Below are 25,873 nucleotides of genomic sequence, written 5' to 3'. Positions count from 1 at the left end.
CCTGCAACCAACGCCACCCCCACAATAACCCCGTCTATCCGCTGGTCTTCCTTCCAGCCGGTCAAGGAAGAAATGATAAGCAATCTTATCGCCACTGCAAAACCCTCATCTCACTCCCTCCATCAACTTCCCTCGAGACTGACCAAGGATTTGAAGCTCACTCTAGCCCCAATCTGGAGCAAGATCATCAATAGCTCCTTGAGGGAGGGCCACATCCCGGACTGCCTTAAACTAGGACAAGTCACACCTCTGTTGAAAAAACCTGGCCTTGACCTCATGGACATGAACAACTTCAGGCCAGTCTCGAACCTTCCGTTCCTAGCCAACATTCTGGAAAGATGTGTGCTCTCACAATTAAACCAACATCTTGAGAATTCTAACCTACTGGACCCTCTCCAATCAAGGTTCAGGAAAGGCTGCAGCACTGAAACCGCAATCCTAAATGTTCTTGACGATCTGCACATGTCACTCGACTCCAACCACTGTAGCCTTCTCATTCTCCTCGATCTCTCGGCTGCGTTCGACACAGTAGATCATACCCTCCTACTTAATGTCCTCCGAGAGAGAGCGGGCTTCGAAAAGACAGTCCTAAAATGGTTCTCCTCCTTTCTTAACAACCGCACTCAAAGAATAAAGATCAACAGCTTCGAATCAGACCCTCTCCCCCTCAGCAGAGGAGTCCCTCAAGGATCAGTACTCTCCCCACAACTCTTCAACATTTACATGGAACCCCTCACCTCACTTCTCAGGAAATCCAACATCCCCTTCCACCTCTACGCGGATGACACTCAACTCTATTTAGAAACCACTTCGATCACAGACATCCACAGATTAAATGCTACACTCCTGGATGTCCAACGCTGGCTCTCAGCCAACCACCTCAAACTGAACGAAGAGAAAACGGAAGTACTCCTAATCTCGAACAAGGATGAAAACCCACAAATAGTGGAATGGCTCAAAGCCTTAAATGCCCTCAATGTCTCTATAACGCCAACGGACTCCGCAAAATCCCTAGGAATTACTCTCGACCCAAAACTGGTCATGAATAAACACATCTCTAACACTGCCAAAAGCGCGTTCATGAACCTGAAACTTCTCTATAAAATTAAACCCTTCCTCCCCCCCAAAGATCTGAAACAGGCCACGCAGGCACTTGTGCTCTCCAGAATTGACTATGGCATCGCTGTACTGACCGGAACAGCCAGGTCGCACTTGGGTCCTCTCTCCTCCACCCTCAACGCAGCAGCAAGAATGGTCACAGGAACAAAGAAATATGACCACATCTCTCCGGCACTCAAAGAACTGAAATGGCTCCCAATCGGCCAACGAGCCAACTTCCGCACAGCCTTCCTCACACATAAAGCCCTGCATACAGGCAAACCAGAATACCTGGCCTCCAAACTCAAAAGGGCGGGTCAATCTAGGAACCTCAGAAGCTCCAACACACTACTGCTCATCCCTCTGAAATCACAGAAACGCAATACCTCAAATAAATCCTTTGCGGGGAATGCTCCCAGGATCTGGAACGCCATCCCCCCCACATCAGAATGACCGCCTCCTTCACGCAATTCAAATCGCTACTCAAAGCCCTCTTCCTGGAACGCTCCTCTGTTTAACGAGAACTCCGCCTGTTGGTGAAATCCGATATATCTCTTGATCGAGAACCGATTGTTTCGCTCTTGAACTCCGTCCCATTTTGCGCCCAAGTTGTTGTTTTACAGACTCTAACTCCTACCTGTTGTTCCTGATTCCTGTTTTCTATGTTTATTTCTCCTGTTGCATTTCCCTATTTGCTGTGAAGCGCTCTGATACCCTCGGGTCCAGCCAGCGCTATACAAAACTTCAATAAATAATAAATAAATAAATAAATAAATAAATACCATACACACTCTGGCAGTGATAAAATCTGTACATAGCCAGGCTCTCGCAACTACATTTATGAATGTTCCAACAAGGTACAATGACCAAAGTCAAAAGGAAGCGCAGAAGCAGGTTCTTTGATGTAAGTCCTCTTGTCACAGCAAGATGTTTATTTTCTCCAGACTTGAAATAATACAAACGCCGACACGTGTTTCGTCGTGTGCGGTTGAGTCACACGACTCATCAGGGCTTCCACTCCGATACCAATATGTGGATGGAGTGAGTCTGGACCTCTGAAAGCTCTGTATCGAGCAATGGGTTTACATGAGTGATAAAATCTGTCACTCACCCAAACACACCAATCACACCATAAGTAGGAAGGGGAGGGGCATGATCAAAATATATATTATGCACTTCCCGCAATTGGAGACCCTCTCAGACACCCAATCCCCAACAAGTGCTTCACAACTATGGAACTCGCTCCCCCCTGAACTTGCCAGCCAACCCTCACTTATGATCTTCCGTAAACTTCTGAAGACCTGGCTCTTCTCCCAGGCGTTTTAATTTCTGTGGTATCTGCCTTCTGTTATTTTTGTCTGTATGTTGCCTGCGCCTTGATGCACTCATTCAATTCAATTCAATTCACCTGGGGTATCCAATATACAAGTTTCATATAGCAGATATATCAACATCTCCACAAGGACCACTGTCTCAGTTAAACCAAATCCATTATTACTATTTAGCATTCAGAAAGGATAAAGAAGCATTAGATACATTCTCCTCAGTGTCTCTCTCACCGGAGTCCAGCGGAACCTCATTGCCCGGTGTCCAGAGTTCAGCATCTGTGGACTCTGAGTCCATCAGCTGTTCCATGGTGCTTCCAGCTTAGTCAGGCAATGTCACTGATTCCACAAGATCCTTTCCCTGTTCAGGCTCATGTCCCCACTGCTCAAGTTTCAAAATACCATCCCTGCAAACCACTATCCATGACCCAGACCCCGAGAGCCACCACCTTCTACTGTGTTTCCTGGTCCTCACTTCTTTTTCTCCGGGTGCGTCCTGTTCCCTTCACAGTCTCACGCTGTCCTCCAGATGCAATCTGGCCATCTCCATGTACCTCCAACCAGTCCCATACAGCATTCAGAGATGTGAACAAATGTGTGTGGCGATCATGGACAACTCTCAATTTAGCTGGCAACAAGAACAATACTGGAAACCCATTGCACGTAGTTTCTGTTTGACCGCAGTGAACAATTGTCTCTGCTGGTGTAGCCAGGGAATACAGAAAATATGATGCTCAGAGCTGGGTTAACCCCCTCTTCAAACTCCCTGAAATAAAGAATCCAGATCTCTATAATTCTGTATTTTTGGTTTAATGGCTCTTAGAGTGGCCCCAGGAAAGGGTGTGGAGGGAGGGAGCACTCCAAAACAACAACAGAGGACAATCCAAAATCTGACATATTTTTTCAGATCCACTTTTCTAGGAACAGTTTAGGACTAGATTCCTCCACTTTCTCAGGAAACTCCAAGAATTGAAGACTGCAGTGACAGGATCCGCCCACTGTATTTCGGCACGCAATTCCAACTTCTGTGTTTGAGTTTCCAGGTTCAGTACAGTGGCTTTCAGTCTCTTCACCTCTGCCTGTATCATGGAGATGTTTTGTTCAGTGCCAAGGAGCATTCTGTCACTTTCCGACTGTCTGCAAAAAGAAGATTCACATCGTGTGCCATAGCATCAATTTAACTTTGTGTAGCTACGCTGGAAGACTTGATGGTTTCACTATCAATCACATGACCTCAAAAGCTCTAACACTCCAGCGATCGGCAAAAGAGCAGCAGATGTTACTTGGCAGCACACAGATAGAGTTATTATATCACAACAGGCACTGTGTTCACTCAACCAACACACAGAAATTAGTGTTCAGTCTTCGGTGCATGCCTACGCCCAGCAAGGTCAATTGCAAGCGAGGGAATCACTTCCAGCTACAGGGACTCACCTACTGCTGGGCCAGCACCCTGGCTTAAGCGTCAAATAGAGGGCTAAACAGCACCCGGTCTGCAGTCGATCCAGCCTCAGGGGCCATGGTGCATTTTCAAAATACTTTAGATGGTTTTGCTGACATTGAGAGGCAGCCATGTCCCACAATTGTTTCCTTATTAACATTTTAATAATTTTAAGCTGATTGCAAATCATTTGCTTTTTATCACCAAATACAATTTAGTGTAACCCATTCGCAACGCCTTTGCAAATGCATGTAAAAACGTTTTGTAAGGGCAGATAGTGGTCCCACGTACCACTGCCTTCTCTTAAAAAAATGCAAAATAAAACGTTTTGTTTTTCGTTTTGAAATGCACCCAGTTTTCCTTTAAGGAAATGGGCTGAAATTTTTAAAAAACTTTGCATTATGCAAAAGGAAATATAGACATGGTGGTCTGCTGTCCCAACAGGCCACCATCCTTGTGTTTTTTAGTAATTCCCAATGGGTTTCAAATTGCAATTTATCATAAATCATGAATATTAATGAAGGATTCTATTTAAGACCCACTGACAATCGCAAATAAAAGGAGTTTCATACATTTGAAATTTCAATTTCCTAATTGTGATTCACATGGAATCGAAATCAGGAACTTGTGATTTCAATCGGTCATACATGTGGCTCCAAATAGATATATATATATATATATTCACTGAAAAAACCATAGGTTATAGACCATATATAGTTAGGAATTAGCATTTAAAAAACCTTATTTTACTCACACAAAACCATTGAAATTCCATATATAGTTAGTTGCACTAACTATATATCGCGCACCCGCAATCCACTGCTGATCATGTCACATATTACATCATTCATGACATGGTCAGTGACATCACTGATGACATCACTGATGACATCTCAAATGACATCACTGATGACAACATCCAGTGACTGTATTTTTCTGTAAAGTTAAAATATGTCTTGAGTGGATGTATAAGTGTCTGGATGAAGGATTTAGTAGGTGCATGACTGACTGTATGAGTGAGTGATTAAATGTGTCTCACTGAATGCATGGGTTAGTGACTAAACTGTCTTAATTTGTGCATCATTATGTCTGTTGTTCTGTAAACTGCTGCATGTGTTGATCATTAGCTATACGAGAGGCTATATGTGTTATTAATTGGTTGCCCAAGTATTTCTATGGGAGATTGAGTTTGTGTGGGGGTGGCTGGAAGGTGTGAGACTCTATGCATAGATGTGTGAGCAGTTTATTCACTAGGTGTATGAGTTCAAGAGTGCATGTGGAAACAGCTACATGGGCAGTTGACTGTGTGCATGAGTGTATTGATGAGTGAATGGATATCTCAATGCTACATGTCATAGTAAGTACATATGTAAAACACAGTACATGTGAGAGTTGGCATATATAAATAACTGTGCATGAGAGCCACTGAATGAGTGAGTGGTTGTATCGATCATTGTGAACTTGTATCAGGGATTGTATAAGAGAGTAAATATGTGTTAGTATATGTTTCAATAAGTAAGGTGTGTTTAACTGTATAGTTGAAGAAATGGAGGTGAGATTGTTTCTTTGCATGACTGACTGGGTGTGTGAGTAACTCCATGGATGAGTGGCAGTGTGTGAGTGTCTGTATACACTGAGTGTATCTAAGGTTATATTAGAGTCTGAAGAGGTTTATCGTATTAGCACAAGAATGATGTCAAATGAGATGTCATCAGTGATGTCATCAGTGATGTCATTTGAGATGTCATCAGTGATGTCATCAGTGATGTCACTGACCATGTCATGAATGATGTAATATGTGACATGATCAGCAGTGGATTGCGGGTGCGCGATATATAGTTAGTGCAACTAACTATATATGGAATTTCAATGGTTTTGTGTGAGTAAAATAAGGTTTTTTAAATGCTAATTCCTAACTATATATGGTCTATAACCTATGGTTTTTTCAGTGAATTTTCAAGGTTTTGTAAATGCTAATTCCTAACTATATATGGTCTATAACCTATGGTTTTTTCAGTGAATTTTCAAGGTTTTGTAAATGCTAATTCCTAACTATATATGGTCCATAACCTATGGTTTTTTCTGTGAATTTCATTGGTTTTTTAACAGCTAATATCTGTAGCTGTAAAATGTATTCTTCTTTAAATCCAAAAATATATTTTATATGTTTATGAATAATTTTTTTTTTAAATATTTTGTTTTCTTCGTTCCCGCTTCGCAAATCGGGAAGCTTCCCGTTAGCTGACCTTGATGCCGCGAAATAGACCGCGAGCCGGTAAACGTTTCTTTACCGCAAGTGCCGCGTTACAAAACAACATCGTGACGCCTCCCGTCCGCATGACGTTTCACGTTGTCGCGTGATACGTCATATGACGTACTACGTTAGCGAACTGGTACGCGAAGCGAGTCGCAAAGCGCAGGTTTCTGGAAGCAAACCGGGAGGCCCTGCAAAGCGCTTAACGTAAACACAGCAAGTCATGTGACTTGGTAATAACACTTTTCATTGGTTCATTTCACTTTTGGTTTCCTAATGATGTAAGACTAGGTCATATAATCTAAAATGAACACTTTTGATTGGTTGAGAACTCTTGTTTTTCCCAAATGATGAAAATCCCTCCTTCTTTCCTCACTCTGACTTTCATCATTGTGAGAGAAAGACCCTTTGTGATCACTGAGCAATGGCTTCTTTAGTAGCTTCAGCTGGTGCTTCCCCACCACCTCCACCACATCCAAGGAAGAGTGGACCACCTGCTCAAGTTATAATTCAACAAGAAGAAGAAGAAGAGGAACAGGAGGACGAGCACGAAGAGAGGCAGTTTTTGCCTGAGCAGCCCAGGACGTCTCACCGGAAAGAAAACTTCATTTGGCAATTTTTTAAAATTCCCAAAGGTCAGAAAAAAGTAAATGCAAGATACGTAACTTGCCTTATATGTCAAGATAGACTGTCCAGAGGGACCGACAAAAAATACAGTTTCGGAAACTACACAATGCATCGCCATATGACTAGGTGGCATCCTAACAACTACAGTGCTGCACAGTTTTGGAACGACCTAGATAATCTCCCTATTATGGCCAGAAGATCTGTTGTACCGGAAGTAACGGGACCAGAGGGCAGGGAGATGGTGCCAAATATACAAATGAGATTTGGTGAAGTAAAACACACCTGCGTATTTTGCGATGGATTCATTTCCTACGGAGAAAGAAGCATCACTCTGATCAACAGAGCTATTGACTATCATATGCAAGTTTGTCCGAAACGCCCAAAATAATAAATACTTCTTTTTTTTGTTTTGTTGCTCCTGTTGAGCCCTTTACAATGAATCGTTTTCATTGCCCCTCCAAGAAAAACCCCAAAAAATATAAAACTGTTCCGAAAAATTCAAAAACAGTAAAAAAATGTTCAGAAAAATAAAAAAAAAAGTTCTTTTCAGAACTACTTCCCCGTTATTAAAAAATTGGTACAATATTTGGAACTGTGCCAACCTCTATTTCTCTTAGTTCGCTTCCTAGTTCGCTCGCCGGTACGCGAACTGGAAGCGAACCAAAAACAGTAAGTATAAGGGAGGGAAACACACACTTATGTTAAAATAAAGACAGCTATAGGGGAGTAAACTAGAGATACTATTACCCGTAATCCACTGCTGATGATGTCACATATTACATCATTCATGACATGCTCAGTGACATCATCAGCAGAGGATTGCGGGTTTTTTGACAACATGCCTTATCCACGGTTTAATAACGCTGCCTTTTGCTTTATATAAGTTTTCAAATTGTATGAAATATATACCAATAGGTCGTTATGAACCTTTAGGTAGTGCTTTTCTTCATGAGGTCTGGTCGCTTCCATACACATACAGATGTTTCAAAGATGATCAAGAAGTTTATCTGAATGGAGAGGAATGCACTGAGACGCCAGATCATTCACTAATGTGTAGGCACATACAGTTACACGGTTCATGCAACAAACACCGACCAAATATGGCTTGCGTGTTGCAAGGCACGCCAGTTCCTGCTATCATCCCCACGTTCAAGTTGTTGGAAAATGGTAGTTATTTGATGCTCAATAATGAAGATTGTTCTGAGTTAATTAAAAGTATTCCTTTTATCGTAACAGTAAGTGAACGGGTTATTTGCTGCAGAAATGTTCTATTTCCTCCCACACATGAACATAGGGAGTTTTCAATCTGGCCACAAATACCAACCTTGGGACACGTTTCAACGGCATGGCAAGAATAAGAGCTCTTTTGTCTCAGAGAGAGGTGGCCTTGAGTTCGGCCCGTGAAACTTTCGTACTTCACATAGCGAACACCCGTACAGAGGTGCACACCCTTTTCAATTAAGATTTGCCTTTCAATTTCAGCAACATGTTTCCGACTATCTTTAACGCATCCTCCACAAAGTCCCTGACACACTTTTTTAAAGTTGTTACCAGTGGTCTCGTGACTTCATTTGAGAAAATCTTTGGAGTCATCCCTGCTTCCTTTCATTGTATTTTCTGCACTCTGGTTCGTGGATTGGCATTTTTACTTGCATTACCAGCGGACGCTCTTGTGCTTTTTTACATTTTTAAATATGGATGTCCCTCCTATGCAACCTCCGACCCTGCAGCTGCTGACACTGTTCCGCAATCGCATGCTAGAATATTATGGCACAATGCCGTTGGCGATATTAAGCACGGCATATGGATTATCTTTTCGGTTCTCCTACTTCACCTGTGTCCAGCCTGTATTTCACTGCCTGACCTGTGATTTCGATTGGGCCATTGATTTGTGTCTCTGCGGACCGGTTTCTCCTGACGTCGACTTTAATCAGCTGATGACTCCTATCATTACTCACGAGTTGGTTTGTCCTGGCGAAAGGATTATGGCTGTGGCATTGATGCATGGACTACTTGGTCCCTGGAATTTACTGGCGGCAGCACAGTCTTTCTTGGAAGAGAGCTTTCTTGAAAACCCACCGAGCTGTCCTCTGATGGTGATAGAGGATCCGGTGCTGGGAGAGCACGTATGTTCTTTTCCGCTTTTAAATTGGATGGCTGAACTGTTTTCGGATGAAGACGGTGACTTCCTATTGGAGGCTGTTGCAGCTTATTTTGCATACACAGTTATGTCATAGACCTTTTTCATGTTTGATATGCTGAGTACTAGCATTTCATTGACAATTCATTGACTTATTTGTCAAGTTTTTATTATTTACCTTGCCTATTGGCTTAAGACTCGATAAAGTACTTGGCTGTTTTATTTTTCTTTAGCATTAAATTTTCCTAGTTTTTAATGCTTTACCTTGCGGACCGTCCACATATAAACTTGCAATCTGCTCTCATGAGATGGCACTTCTATTATCTTATTCAGTTCGTTTCCGGATCATGAGGAGGTGTCATCTAGGTCCTGGATATCTTTACACCGTGTTAAGTTAGCATGGGCTCATTACCGGTTTAAACGCCATTTTTCCTTTTTTGCAACTTCTGCACACGACACTTAGTTGTTGCTTTAGCTTTCCACCTAGTAGTTCATCGTGGTTTACATGAGAATAATATGTTATTGGTCTACTATCTGCTTTACTTGTTAAACTATATCTGTACAGCGAGTGCTAAAGTTTCAAGAACAACACGATACAGAATTGTTATGAGGTCTGATCTCCACGACTTCATACTCATAACATAAGTGCAACTTCTGCCAATTCTGGGCATGAGGCGGGTTTTATATTGCTTTGCCGAACACACATACACAACAGTTGATGCGGTTCACATGAAGAGAGAGCTGGTGTATGGTGATGTGATTCCTTCAAATCTAAGACACTAAAGTATGGGCACGCCCTAAACCAACACAAAGAGACCTTCTTAGCAAATAATATAATATGTGTATTAGGGAGGGTGAGATATAAGCAGCCGCGGGCCGTGGAGGGAGTTACGATGGGGCAGGGAGGCGGGGAGGGGGAGAAGCAGGGTGGAGCCCTCTCTACCTTGCCCCTCCCCCTCCCCGCCTCCCTGCCCCACCGTAACTCCCTCCACGGCCCGCGGCTGCTTATAAGTGTTGCTAACTCTTATTCATTTACAGCATGTTAACATACTGTCACCATTCGCTTTTTATGTACTAGTAACTATGCTGGTAATTTTGCTACTGATAATATGTGTACTTGTATTCTCCACCCTGCTTCTCCCCCTCCCCGCCTCCCTGCCTCACCGTAACTCCCTCCACGGCCCGCGGCTGCTTATAAGTGTTGCTAACTCTTATTCATTTACAGCATGTTAACATACTATCACCATTCACTTTTTATGTACTAGTAACTATGCTGGTAATTTTGCTACTGATAATATGTGTACTTTTATTATCTAAGGTACTACGCCTGAGAAGACGGCATTAGTAAATAAACATTTCAAATACACATCTGTTCTTCTTAACTCCATGTTCTGGTTTCTAAGAAATCTATAACGACCGACTGTTCATGAGTTCCACGTATCCTGAGGTACTATAAGTTCATATTCTGGATTGTCTAAACATTGAGAGTTTGTTATATCCAATGTGACACTGTACCTAGCTTGCTAAGGAGTTTTTGATTACTAACGTGAGTTTTGGGACACCCTAATTCGCCGAGGTTCCAATCCTCTGTCCACAGTTCTGTGTGACAACAGAAACCCTGCGACAGGGGCACCCCCGACCCTTGCTGGAGCTTCATCACACTTGCGATACAACTCCAGCAATGCATTCGCCGAGGTTCCAATCCTCTGTCCACAGTTCTGTGTGAGAACAGAAACCCTGCGACAGGGGCACCCCCGACCCTTGCTGGAGCTTCATCACACTTGCGATACAACTCCAGCAATGCGCCACCTTTACGGCACAGATACATCACGCATCTGTGCTGTTTTTGCCCCATGATGCGCCGCATTGTAAATGCAGCACACCATAGGTGACGGAACAGCGGCACAGAATGACTAACACATCCCTGGTGATGCGCCAGTCATCATAAATGTATCCCTATGCTTCTTATCTTGTTAGAGATGAACCGCCATATATATCATCAAAGTTTTTTGCATTTCCTAAATAGCGAACTTTAAGGAATAAATAGCGATTCTTTACCATTCCTAGTTTGCGATGAGCTATTTGCTAATTAGCCGAATGTAGCCCAATGAAGCCCAATGTAGCCCAATGTAGCCCAAAGATGGCCGCCAGACACACAAAAAAACAAATGTAGCCCAAATATCAGCCAGATGTAGCCCAACTATAGCCCAGTGACAGAATGACCAATCAGCTTCGCAAACCTCCGTTACGCGAAGCGGAGCGCTGTTACAGATATATATCTTTTTTTGAACGTTAATTTCTCAAAATCCACTGGAGCACATATATTGAGACCTAGCAAAGGCACATCGGGCTACCAGTCCCTAATATTTTGCCAAGTTTCGTGCAAATCCATTCAGCCGTTCAATTATTATTATTATTATTTTTTTTTGCCCCGCGGGGCCCTTTTAAAACCTCCACATCAAACCTAGGGGGTCAGCGAGGATCTACTATGCCCCCTTATAGTTATTTCCCCCTTTGTTTTGACCTCCTCTTGTCTCTCGATCCTACCGATAGACAAGATGGCGGCCGCTACGGACTGTTTGGAATGTTGACAGACGCCGGAGAACCAATCAGCTTTGCTTCACAAAGCTCCGTTGTGCGAAAAGTCCGCGAACCAGAGCGCTGCCCGGTCCGCTGTTACAGATATATATCTTTTTTTAAACGTTAATTTCTCAAAATCCACTGGAGCACATATATTGAGACCTACAAAAGGCACATCGGGCTACCAGTCCCTACAATTTTGCCAAGTTTCGTGCAAATCCATTCAGCCGTTCGGGCTAAAAGTGAGGCCAACCGCCCTATGGAAAACTCAATGTTAAAAACACGTTTTGGGACCCCCCTTTTTTCTCGGCCCCCACTGGACGAACCCCCCCCAAATTTTCAAGGGCTGCTCAGAAACAAAATGTGCCATTTTCCTGAAAATTTCAGCCAATTCCGTCCACAAACGCCAAAGTTATTAGACATAGAATTTTCAAAAAACCCATAGAGAAAAAATCCTAACTATATATACCTACTGGCGACCGCCAGTAGGTAATATATATACTTACCTGCAATTACATTTTGTTGATTACTGCCTGCATTTTGTTGAATTTTCTTTTTTCCTTTCCCTTTGCTGGTATGTTATCTTCTGAATAAGAATATGTTTATCACTGTAGAAATGAATATAAAGCTGGACCAGATATAATGAGCATTATCTAGTGTACATATTTGCATTTGCTTTAATGCAATTCACAATTCCCATAGCTCTTATATTAGTATCTTTGGTACCTAACGTACGTGAACGTTTTGTTAATTTGACTACTTGACAACAGCACATATAAATTAGAGAAGCAATGCCACTGGATTCATTTGAAAGTGATCATGTTTTTACACCTCTTTAGGCTCGAAAATGACTCGAAGCAATATGCTTTCTTATGAAAAGCCACACAGCTTATATTTGGATTAAGGCGTGAATTCAGGACCCCAAGACAATCATATGCAGATATAGTGCTTAAACTGTTTTGGAATAGACATATAATGTACACATTTATTCAGCACAATCACACATTTTACTAATCGCATCAAGTTCATGAGATGTGGGAAAAGTAATTACTTGTCTAAACATTTGCTTGGTTAGTATGCGCAATGCACATTTTGCACTATCCATCTTTGGAAAGTTGTGTGATTGTCAGTGGACTTTTTGACTTGAATGTAAAGATTATCAATAAGCAAATAATTTCCATAGTTTGTAATTGTTGTTACGGCGCCTTTAAGAAATATATTGTGGAACGTCGAAAAAAGCTAGACCTTCATTACTGAAAGCCATAAACAAGTCAATAACTCCAACTTCTCTCGTCAGTGCATATATTACATAGGGGCATATTATCAACAGATTGCAATAATTATCGGAAAGCGCGCTTAGCGCCTTACTTATTATCGCCGCTGTCACTGGATTTTATCGCAGAGGTAGCACGGTATTAACAATGCTTTGCTCCAAGGCGATGTGAAATCCAGTCAAGGCCGTGAGAATATGCTTTATCGTGAGAAACCAAGCGATAATTTTCCTGCGATACTGAAAACCTTGTTAATAGGCAGGTTTGGACTTACCCTTGCAATTCACCTCCCATATAAAAGATGGCTAAGTCGTATTTTTAGATGGAGTTAAAAACCTGTGAAAAAGAGGGTTTACTGCGGCTTTCATTCTCGCATCGCAGGTCTGGTGCAACCTTGTTAACATACAGAATCTGTCTTAGTGAGTGTATGTCATGGAGTTGTGTGAAGGAACGCCCACTTTGCATGTAATTAGCGATAAATATCGCTGAAATACAAAGTGGCAAAAAAACGGCTGCTAACTCAAGGTAACAAGCACTAATGATTGTTAGCGAGTCCTTGTTAATAGTGCAATAGACAAATCGCCGCTTTTTCGGCGATATGTGCCGATAAAGCAGCGATAACTCTCTAGATAATATGCCCCATAGCTTATTCAACCTGCCACATTTGTGTAGCGGAAACAGATGGTATTTCAAACATTTAACTGAACAATGTCCAATTTTAATATCGCCTTATAAGCAAGGCCAACAATAAAGGCGGATGCAGCATTAGTAGCCCGTCTTAAAGAAAGAAAACATACAAAGGTGCTAATAGTGAGTATAACTGTTGAACTGTAAGCTCGCTTCATAAACCCCATCATATCAGGGGAGACCTAAATCCAGAGAGTCTTTGAAGATTGTATCTCAGTGGTAGCTCTATGGTAGGTGACTATACTAAAGGAGCAAGAGTATGCTTCCGCATCTACTGCTTCTCTCCCTCTTTCTGCTCTACTGATCTCTGTTTTGCTGCTGAAATTTGACATGGCTCAATTAGACGAGGAAGCTGCACAGGCTTCCTACTTCCTTAACCTTTGCTATATATGCAAGGAAATGACAGGGAGCAAATGGAGGATGGAGGGGGAGGCCTCTTCTTTCTCCTCCAATCACAGCCTCTTTCACTCAGTAACCTGAAATACAAAAGCTTTTGATTAAGACATTTCAGTAATGGTGGTAGTGAGTCCATAGTACGTCTATAGCGTAATGCTACTCCACCGCTTTCCAAAGGGCTTTCTGCATTGAAATATTCTAAATTCCAATGAGGGAAGATGGTCAAATATGATTTAGTGTCATATGTGTATTGAACCATATTGAACATAGACTGCATAGGCAAAATACCCTCTGAAAATGTAAATGAATGCAAGTGTTTGATGCATGTTCAAATCTTTCAATAGCATGCCTTTACATTGTGCCTCAACACAGTTGGAGCTTGATTTAGAGGATAACATTTGAAAATTAAATAGGTTTGAGGGGGAATTCAGTGAGTGTGTGAAGTACATTTTTTGCCATTTTGATTCTCAGAACTCAGCAACAAATCTCCAAGCCGACTATTGCTTTGTCATACTAATGTGTCATATTTATTAAGATATTGTATAGAGTATTTTTCCTCTTTCTAAGGGGGTGATTACTTGTTTACCATCACACCGGTGACCCGACTGCCCTGCTTCGAATTTAGTGGTCATACTGCCACAGGCCCGCTGCAACTGACGGGAAATTGCTGTTCCCCACTTATGTTGTAGCAGTGTGAGACAGTAACATGCTGGCGGTGCCCTTGCAACACTGCTCTTCTCCCTCCACTCCTCTCCCCTGCCCTCCAATGTCTGTGTGCATGCCCCTGCTCCATCCTTTCTTCCCACTGTATTCCATAGACCTGCCACTCTCCTATCGACTCCAAGTGTTCTGTTGAGCTGCCACTGCCCCTCCCACCTGCCTAGCATTGTCAGATGGTTGCCATCTGACCGTGACAACTCCACCCTGTATGCACAGGCTCCATGCCCCTATCCCATCCCACCTGTCCACCATGGTCCATTTTGCTGCCACTCCCTTCTGCCCTCTATGCTCTGTTGTGCTGCAACTGCTCCTCCAGTCTGCCCTGCATGGTCAGCTGTGAAATCCCTTCCCTTGTCCGCTTTTGTCAGTGTCCTGTCCCTACCCCTCCTTTCTGTCCTCCATGGTCTTTTGTGCATACCTCTGTACACTTCTTGTTGCCCAACATAGCTATTATGCTGCCATTAACCCTCCCACTTGCCATACTGATTATCTGTGCTTCCTCAGCCCCTTTCAGCTGCCCTAAGGGGCCAGCTTGCTACCCCTGATCCATTCCACCTTACCTCCATTGTCTCTTTATATGCCACAATAGTCTCACTGTTGCCCTCTTGACTTGTTTGGTCCACTGTCATACCCCTGCCCCCTCCCTCCTTTCATGGTCTGTTATGCTGCAACTGTCCCTCCTGTTTGTCCACTATGGTCAGTGTTCTGCCCTTGCCTCTTCCCTCTTCCCTCTGCTCTCTATGTGCATGGCCCTGTTCCCACCTATTACTTTCCATGATCTTTTTGCTACACTGCCACCCCACTTACCCTGTGTGATGTACTGTGCTGCTGCAATCCCTAATACCTGCCATGTAAGGTGCCCCTGTCATCACCCACTACCTCATTCCTCCTGCCCTTCATTATCCAATGTACCAAACGTGACAACATTTTGAAATTGGTAAGAGGAGATTTTTGAAAAAAAAAACAGGGTAATTGATTTTCCACATTGACTTATATGTAGGCAGGATACAAATAAAATAAAGGCATTTTGGGCTTAAAAACATGTGGGGACAAATTATGAAAGTTCCTTGGGGTGCAACGGGTATATATATACATATATATATACACACACACACACACACACACATATATATATACACATATAAACACTCACACATTAGCACACACATATAATCCTAAATGCAAACTAAAATGACGTACTTGTATTAAATGTTGCAGTCTTGGTCATTTTAACAGTATGATGTTTACAATGAGGAAAGGCTTGAGCCACTTAACAAAAACATATCTGGATTGAAGTAAAAATAGTGGTTGATTTTTATTGTATGTCAAATGATACTTACATTAAAAACAAAGCGCCATATTACGACTCTTGTAGTCCTCCAGTGCCACTGCCCTGGAACCATCCGCTGGAGGACCGCCAAAGCCTTGGTTCTTCCACTTGCTGGATTTGGAGTTTAATCTTGATCGGGGTGATGCTCCAGGGGTCTCACGGTGGTGGGCTTGTAGGCTCATAGTCGAGCATAACATGCAGCTCACTGCCATGGCAGCACCTGCAGCCCATTCCTGCATGGTTTGGCATGCATGACACATTGTCCAGGAATAGGGGTGCTTTTCCCCCTGCATGTACCCCTAGTCCCTGGAGTAGCATGGGGGCCCTGTTAGTACCCACTTTGTCGACTCTCTGCCACCATTTTCATGGTGGGATCACTGCCAAGAAAGGGGTGGCAGACAGGCAACTCGTAATATGCTCAGCCGTGTCAGAACAGTACCGCCAGCATATTGCAGCTCCTTGACCATTACGTGACCACTACGGGATCCTGGATCTCTGCAGATGCAGCAGTCCTGTGATGGTTCATCTGCCCCACTCGAAATACTTTGGGAGGGTCTGGAGTGTGGCTCTAGTTGGACCTCCCTCTTCAGTATGGAAGTCCAGTGGACAGCCATATTCGTAATAACGCATAAAGTATTTTGAGATCCAGAGTAGGCAGACAGTACGGATGGACCAAAATGTGATTTTGAAGAATTCCAAACAGTTTTTGTCAATGAGCTTTCACAGACTACTATGGGCCTGATTATGGTGTCAGCAGTTAGACTGCTGACAGCCCATTGGTGGCGGTTCTTCCACCAACAGCCTTTTGGTCTGACTGCTGTATCATGATAATGGCGGTCAGACCCACAACTGACCAGCACCTTCGCCAGGATCATAGATCCCAACAGGGCGGTTTTTGCAGAGGAGTTTCACAACATGGTGGTCGTCAAGATTATGATATTCCTCTATGACAACCTTTTAATGGTGGGAACCACACCATGAAAAGTTTGTTGGAAAGAGCTGGGCCACCCACCCATCACAGGCCAAGACAAAATGTATCACCTTTGTGCACAATGTGCTGTGCACAACATGGTGGATGGTCCACAGGATGCACAGATGTGCAGGAGGTGTTACATGGCAGCATCATGTGCTCTGGTCCGTTTCCAGTGCAACAGCATGTCCCCACAGTGGTACCACCATCTTACCAACTGCCAGCCAGGCAGTCACAACAAAATATGGCAGTCGGACTGAGGTCTGACCGCCAGGCACCGTAATGATGCCATAAGTGTTGATTGCGCTGCAAATTGCCCTTCTGTCATCCATTTCATGCACTAAAGGTCCTAAAAGCTTGATAGGAATACATTTTACACAGGTATGCAGTTGAATTCACACCAAACCTTTTATCTTTGCATTTTTCCCTTTGGATGTACTCTCACTGTTAACATTATTGATCTTACAGTTTAATGATTATCAAATAAAACAAAAATACCCTTGCACTGAGCATTTCGGTATGTATTGAAGGATAGAGGTTTTATATCTTGTTGAGTACTATGATTAAGAGTTAAAAATGTTTGTGGCATGATTCTTTTTTAAAAAAAATCATGCTTTTGTACCTACGGATGTGCAGCCCTACATCGGTGAAGAATTATGATATTTAGTAAATAAGAAAACCCTTTTGAAAGTTTACTATGACACCTATGCATTTGGAAGTCCCAGGGATACTGCTAGTTTTTATTGGTAAAGATTGCAGCCCTGGTTCTATGCAACACAAAAAGCATGGGGAAAAAAGGACACAGACACACAAAACACAGAAAGAGGCAGGCCACAAACAGAACTGTCCCAAATAGGTTCAGGCCATTTGTTCATGCCTGTGTTTGTATGAGTTAGCGGCTTTGCCAATGCTTGCATGGATATGTCAGTCCTCCAGCGGGCAATCATAGGTCACTCAGGAGCTTCTAATTTTCAAACCGTGTTGGTTGAAGTTATTTGTCACTCAAGGCCAGGGTTCAGTCCCACTATGTCAAATGTGAAAAATACAAACCTTTTCACATTTGACTCTCGGGCAGAGAACGTGAGCAGTCACAGGATGCTCAGAGAGTTGGTTTAGGGGACAAGAGCTGACAAATTAACAGTCAGACAACAGGCACAGTTAATAATATTGTGAAACCAGGGGCACATCTTTTATGGAAAATAAAGTAGTATAGTCTCACAGCAGAACTAAATACTATACAATTTAATGAGAACATAATAAAATGTTGTAACCGTAGGTACAATTACCAGCTTTCTACACACACCTCTTTCAGGGGTCTATCACCCCCTCGGTCCAGATTCAATTCCTAAAGTCCCCAACACAATACAGTGAAAAAATTGATTGCAGATATCATCATATATTCACACTGATCAATTCTTCAATTGATAATCTTGTTTTTTACCCCTTTTGCAAAAGTATTATAGGAACAGGGCTGATTCATTGGCATGCATCAGTCTCTTTCCCCAGAATGAAGGCTACTGATGCAAGTTGTGCTCCCTCTCTCACAGCTGTGGCTCCTTTCCTGTGGGGGAGGCAGCACCAGCTTTGCATTGGAGAGTGTTCTCAAGATTGCAGCAGTAGACTTGTTTGGCAATACAAATATTTGGCAGCAATTTGAAGACAAGGATTGACATACAGCAGTTACAGAATTGAGGCCAATTCGTCCACAATTGCGGGCGTATGGCTGGTGCTACTTCCAGATGAATCAGGGCTTCCCCTTTTGGCAGAAATGTGGTTTCACTCTTGTTTACCTTGGCAACTGCAGCACCAGACTTTTGAGACTTCAGCAGATCATGGTGGAACCTGATCTGTAAGAGTTTTGGTGTGGCTCACACAAGAAAGATGGAGAGACATTGTGGTACCCCATCATGGCATCTGTCTTAGCTGATTTCACTTCATGAAAAAGTCAGCTTTCTCTGGGTGCTCCACATGCCGGGCAGGCACGGCCCGTGCCGGGCGTTATACTGGGGCGGTGAATTTCGTTGCCCAACCAGCATCGCATTTGGCGATGCAGCGTGGGCAACAAAATTCATTTTATTTATTTTTATTGGTACTTACCTCTAATGGTCCATATCCCGCATTTTACAACCCCCCACCCTGACCCTCCCCTGTCTGACGTCACCGCCCCAGTATAACGCCCGGCACGGGCCGTGCCTGATGCTGGGTACTCACATATTCCTAACCCCTATTAGCAGGCTGGAAGGCATCTAGGCAATTCAGGCATACCCTCAATTGAGATCCTCAACACAAAAGGCAGACTTCAGGCATTACCACTGGAGACTGGCTGTCAAGGAGGCGTTAGCTCCTATTACATGGTTTTTTAACAAAAAAGTGAATAAACAATATTGTGATTCAAAAACATTCTGTCAAAAATATTAGGATGTAAAAAATATGGTGGACAGGAACATCGAAGGTGAGAATATTGTGTATATCATTGTAAAAATATATATAATATAATATTGTTTGTAAGTGTTATTCTGTATGTTTTCATTGTGATGTGTTTGAATTTATATGTGTAAAAATTTTCATTTGAGTGTTTCATAAGATCTATTAATTATGACATTTTTTAAATTTATATTTGTAGTTGGATTAACGTGAAAAATAATGTAATATATTTTTTAGAAGCAGGATGTTGGTATTTAGTGGATGAGGGTAGGGGGATTTTTAAAAAGTGTATATTTTAATTCAAATATCATTTTAAATATATTATAAAGGAATGTAAATTTATATTGTACAATGTATTAACTGATTTTGTTAAATTGTTCTAAATAAATTATATTAAATAAAAACATATTTGTTTGGAAATATTTAGTTATAGACATTTTCAATAGCTTAAACTGTGGCATAAACAAAATAGATGTTTGTGTTTTGATATTCACTATGTGTGGTGTATATCTGATTGAATGGGTTGGGACTCTTTTTAAGGTCCTATCCATCATTCAGGTTTGACATTTGCTTACTTTTAGTTATCTGCTGTAGGAAATGTTTGGATTTTTCTATCATTGTTTAGGTTGTCATTATGTTTTATTTTTAAGTGTTCAGGTATTTTGATATGCTGTTATCTTCTAGGTATTGCGTAATCAGTCCCTGATCGCCACCGACTAAGTGCTCGCCCACGGCGTCCGGCTCGGCGAACTAACGATAGCCGGCGTGCTGATTCATTCCCCGACGACGCCACCATTGGCCAAGCCTTCTTGAACTACACTCGGGCTTGAACTACGACCCCCACCCGGGGCATCCCAGCGGGCCGCGCCTCTTTTAAGAAGACTGGATTTTTGCCATCCAAGAAAATTACTTTTTTAAGGAGCAACCATAATCTCCGTTTGCTCTTCCGATGGAGCGTTCTATGGTCCTGATGAGAATCCGGTGATTAGTAAGGATTCAAAACGCGTAGACCATTTAGGGTCAACCTGTGTTACTCAGGTGTTCAATCTTTTGGCACTTGGTTTCGTGCTTATACACCCATTGAGTGATTATATTCTTTTTGACAACTGAAAATCAAAAATGAAATGATAGCGATGTATATAGTGTTACTCTTAATAATTGCTTTAGAACTGTATAGTTGACTCTATATCTTCCCAATCCATTCTTCTTTATCTTTTGTGTATCGTATACATGTCTGAATGAGAGTGGTGTGAATGTGACATGCATGGAAAGTGATGATATGGTTGAAACTTTTTAATGTTTTTTGTCCTAATTTGTATTGCTTGTTAAGAATATAACCTGTAAAGGCGCACAAAACTTGAAATTGTGTCCGTTGAATTATTGTGAATAAATAGCTATTTTATAGCCACCCAAGGTATTGAACCGGTGTCTGTACTTTGGTATAAGTAATTATTCTAAAAAACATATCAGTATTGGCATCCCCTCCTTGTTGTTGCAGTTATCTTCTAGGGGCAGGAGGGGAATTGCTGGGGCTTTTTTAGTTCAAGAAATTGAATGTTTCAAAGTGGGTATAGGTGGTAGGTGGCCTGTGACTGTGTTTTGGGGACTTTAGGGCGTTTATGTTTTAGGATTTTGTGGTGGTCTCCTGGGAGCTAGTGTTTGTCTCTCCTATATCCTGCAACACCTCCATTACTTGAGTTATGTCACCTTTCAGGGGTGGTTACATTCCCTTATATTACTTACAACATCATCTTTTGTAATTGCTCTCCCATAGCATGCATTAGAATAATATTTAGGGCCTAATTATGAACTTGGCATTGCCACCGCATCGTCCGAAGGAGGACTGCCAAAGCAGTAGTGCAACCACCCTCCGGATTGCGATTGTATTCCATGGCGGGCAGGTGGCGCTGCGGTGGTCGCACGGTAGAGGGTTATTGGGCTCATAGGAGAGATTAACATGAAGCCCACCACCAGGCGTTGGCTTGCAGCACCTTCCCGCATGGTGTGGCATTCATGTCACACCATGCAGAAACAAAAGGGCAATTCCATGGGCCCCCTGCATGCACCCGAGACCCAGAAGTGGCACAGGCCCTGTTAGGGCCCCTTTAGTTGACTCTCCCCCACTCTTTCCAAGGCAGGCTTGCCGCCATGGAAAGGGCAGTGGACAGGCAACTCAGAATATGCTCGGCAGTGCCGCAGTGGCACCCCAATATATTTCTGCCCCTGATCACTGCATGACCACTGCAGGATCCTAGATCCCCGGCAGATACAGAGATCATGTGGCAGTCGAACTGCCAAACTCGTAATACTGTGGGTGGACCTGCAGTGTAGCAGTGGATGGTTCACCGCCAGAAGTACTGTGGTCCTATTGCCCGCCGTTCTTGCAATAAGGCCCTCAGTACATTTCCAATTCAGATTTTCCGTTAATGTACTTTCTTGGTTGCTGATGTAGCTCATGTGACTTAGCAATTGCTTTTCTTTCTCGGATCTTATCTTGCTCCTTCTATCATTATGTCTGAAAATAGTTTAATTGTCTAAAGAATTACAGTTTTAAAATGTTTTTATGTTTGTTATTTACATACTTAATTATGTAACTACATTTATTATTCATACTTACATGTATGATCATGCTAGATTTTTCACACTTCTTTGCAGCTTTTTTTAATGTGGATATTGTAATGCAGATAAGATGCTTTCTTTTCTGTTGGAAGAAAAATTAAAATCAGTTTCACTTTAAATATTTATTATTCGTTCATTTATAGAGGTTGAGGTTCTGGGATGAATTTCTAGTTTATAATAATCTACATCAGTGATGTCATCAATTACGTAATTTGAGGTGTCAGTAATGTCATAAACAATGTCATAGTACATTTCATTAGTAATGTTATATGCGAGGTCATAAGCAGTGCATGGCAGGGGTGAAAGTTATATGTGTTGTTTAGTTCAAAACATTCATTTGTCACTGACATATTCACATAACAAGGATTCTGCCTATCTTTTTTTAATGTGCGCCCCAACTGCGGAATCTCCACTGTCGTGAACTTACTAGTAACTTGTAGTTTGTGAATAGGAAAAATGACTGAACTTTTATAAAAATTTAAAATTACTTTTGTGAACCAAGCTCATATTAAGATCTATTTTCTGCACTACCACATCCAAACACATATTACTAGTATTTGAAAATTAAACAAACGTTGAGTGTAACTGAGCGCCTTTTAATGTTGTTTATTTGCAGTGCCCAAAGCGCATACATTTAATTTGGATTTAAGGTTTGAGTTGCAGACATCAAAGTACAGAAACAAAGAGAGGCAATTGTTGGCCAATATTTCCAGCTTTGGCTGTCTGCACCTCATGCAGACATTCTTACGTAAATGTTCGTACTTCAGACACTGCTATAGCAACATGATTCTCAGGATCTGCATGTGTCAGTTGTTCATGACAAGGAGGAGTAGCAAGCCTTTGACCCACCACTAGTTTCTAGCTAAATCTTAAATTTCAATTATTAAAAGTAGCAAAAAGTCAAAAGTGAAAACCGAACACTGAAAAAAACGTGACAGTTCAACTCAAAATTATGTTCTTAAAGGCAACGGAGAAAGACCCCAGTTCCATAGAAAAAATGCACCAATAAGTTAAATGCCCTCCAAAATAGCCGTATTACATGCTGTACTCAACTGGAACTGGCAATACCGAAGGATACATATGTTTCCGCTTTTCAAAGAAATAATACTATATATTGTGAAGCATCAAGACTGCGCATTAAAGCTTGAATTTGCTTGAAATGTGTCTTCCTGATAGTACGGCGTTTCTATTGACTTCATTTATAGATATGATTTGGTAGGGATGAGGGGATATGTTGTTTCATACACTTTATATTGTGTAATAAAAATGCCATTGCACAAAATAGCTAAACGCTATAAACATGATAAACAAATAGAGAAAAAAGACACTGTATAAGAATTTAATGAAAATCCCCACTTGTAAGAATGCAGTTAAAAATAAAAATAGTTATATGTAATGAATCACATGCGGATGAAGACTATTAAAGAGGCACAAATGCTGCATTTACATAGCACAATATATCATAGCTTTGTAATGATCGCATTTATTCTACAGAAGTGTGCACCATATTTTGAATCAATTATTGCCTTGAAAAGATTAGTAATGCGATGCGATGAAATGCTTACAAGAGGGAGGTATTAATAAAAATTGGGTTCATGCGTAGCTAGTTCTCATGATGAAACGGAAATATTAATTAAATTGATAGACTACTGTTTTTAGTGTTTATTATTCTTACATATTAATCAAATTGGATAGGTTTAGTCTTAGGTTTATACACCAATTTGGCCCATGTTCAGTAAAACATTATAGGTCAATGCAGGATTTAATAAATCGACAGAATATTTCATAATCCTCTGCAGCCTCCTGGACATTAATTCACACAAATTCCATGGGTAGCAGTGTGACATTTCCCAAATGGAATCATTATGTTGACCTCGTATCCCACCCATATCCCTTTAACAACCTGCTACACAGTACTGAAGGGCTAGGAGAAGTGCAATGAGTGAAATCTACAAACTGTAGAGATGACTATTTATGCCTGTCGGTATCTTTTTTGCTCCCTCATATCAGAAGTAATAGGGCCAGTGCCAGGGACAAGTGCAAGCCAAGGTACCAATAGTTGATTTCTGTATGCAGGTGAGAAAACCAACACATTGTTACCAGGGCCGGATTGACTATCAGGTGTTTTGGAATGCTGTCAAGCTGGGGGCTGATTTCACTGTGGTGGGGCTGATTTCGTTGATGGAGACCTGCGTGTGCTTTGAAATAAACAAAGCAAAACGAATTTCATTCAGCACTCGCAGGTCCCCATAAACAAAATCAGCCCCCAGCTCAGCAGCATTCCAAAACACCCAGTAGCCAGTCCGGCCCTGATTGTTACCTTGTTAGGATTGCAAGTGTTGATTCAATATTCAACTAATAAAAATAAAAATGTGAGTTTATGTAATATTCAGGATATTGCATAACAGGTTCTTAGACATGTGCATGGCGGCGGATAAAAGGCATGATGCACAAACACGCTGCAGGCATGCTGAAGACATGCCACAGACAATTTCGCCTGCACCTGTGAGTGCCTGGAGAGTGCCAGGGGCCAGGGATGCTGTCTGTTTCATTCTTGAGGGTAAGAATGTTCAATATTCTATCACTGAGCTCATGGGCCGGAATGTTAAAACCAGGGGGAGAGAATGTGATATTTCTAACCCTATCTACATGTCTGTAGGGCACTGCTTGCACCTTAACTGGCACCCTGTGTTAACTATGGATTCTGCTTCTTCCACACATAACATTGAAGATAGTAGCTCGTCCCAGAGAATTGCTGGTTCTAAGGTGATCTCCTGTGCCTTGATCAATGCTCAGTCCATTTTTAAGTACAGTATTGAAATCAATGATCTAATTGTGTCCCAGGCCTTTGATTGCCTGTTTATTACAGAGACCTGGGCAAGGGAGAACTCTGGGCCTGATTTGGTAACAGCCATACCTTCAGGTTATGTTATTGTGAGAGTAGACAGACCTCTGCACAGAGGAAGAGGGCTGGCCATGATTTTTAAAGATTCTCTTAACTGCACACTTGAGCCCACATGTTTGGTTGCCTCAGATATTTACGAAATGGCAAGCTTTAGAATTAAAGCTAACAACAATTCCACGCTCCCAGGGCTCTTGGCTTATTGCACACCAGGCTCTCGTAGTAAGTTAATCGAGGCTTGGAGTCTTGCTATGGAACCTTATATTCCTTGCCCAAATATTATCATTCTCTGGGACCTCAATTTTCATCTGGAGCACCCTAATTGCATTAATTGCAGCAGGCTAACAAAGCATATAAAGGGTTTTGTGTTCAGGTAGCTGGTTATTCACCCACCCACATGGCAGGTCATACTTTAGATGGCATCTTTGTCAATCATAGGGCCCTGGGGTTGGAAGATCTTCTCTCTCTCTGCAATCAGACCATCATGAACTCTTCAAAAATAAATTTCTGAATGCAAGAGGGTAGTTGCAGAGTAATACCACTACAATTAGGAGGTGGAATAAAATCTCAGCTGCAAACTAGAAGTGGCATTGTGTGAATCCGTATGGAGGAGTGATAAACAATTGGCACATACTGCTGACAAATTTTACTCCTGGATAGGGACTACCATTGTTCATATGATTGCCCATTATCTCTAAGACTGATATGAGTAGCAGAACATGTAAACCCTGGTTCTAAAGGATCTAAACTTGCTTAGACGTGTATGTAGGAGGTAAGAGTGTAGGTGGAGGCTCATTCTCTCCATTCAAGACAAAGTTAAGCACAAAGTACTATTGCATAGTTACAAACGGGCTATCCTGTTAGCCAAGTCCTCGTATTTCACCACAAAAATGAGGTCAGCCACTAACCTAATGAACTTTTTAAAGTGAATTCAAATGTCTCCACCCCGCCAGTTCAGCAAGCCATTGAAATCCCCCAGGAGTTCTGCAATAGTGTGGCAGTCCATTTTAGGACGAGATTCTGAAGATCGTTGCTTCTTTGGATTCCATCCAGGACTGCCCCCCTCCTCAGAGAAAGAGGGAAGGGCGT

This window comes from Lissotriton helveticus, chromosome 4_1 (genome assembly GCF_964261635.1).
Source record: "Lissotriton helveticus chromosome 4_1, aLisHel1.1, whole genome shotgun sequence".
NCBI classification, from domain to species: Eukaryota; Metazoa; Chordata; class Amphibia; order Caudata; family Salamandridae; genus Lissotriton; species Lissotriton helveticus.
Note: the sequence above shows the minus strand (reverse complement) of the source record.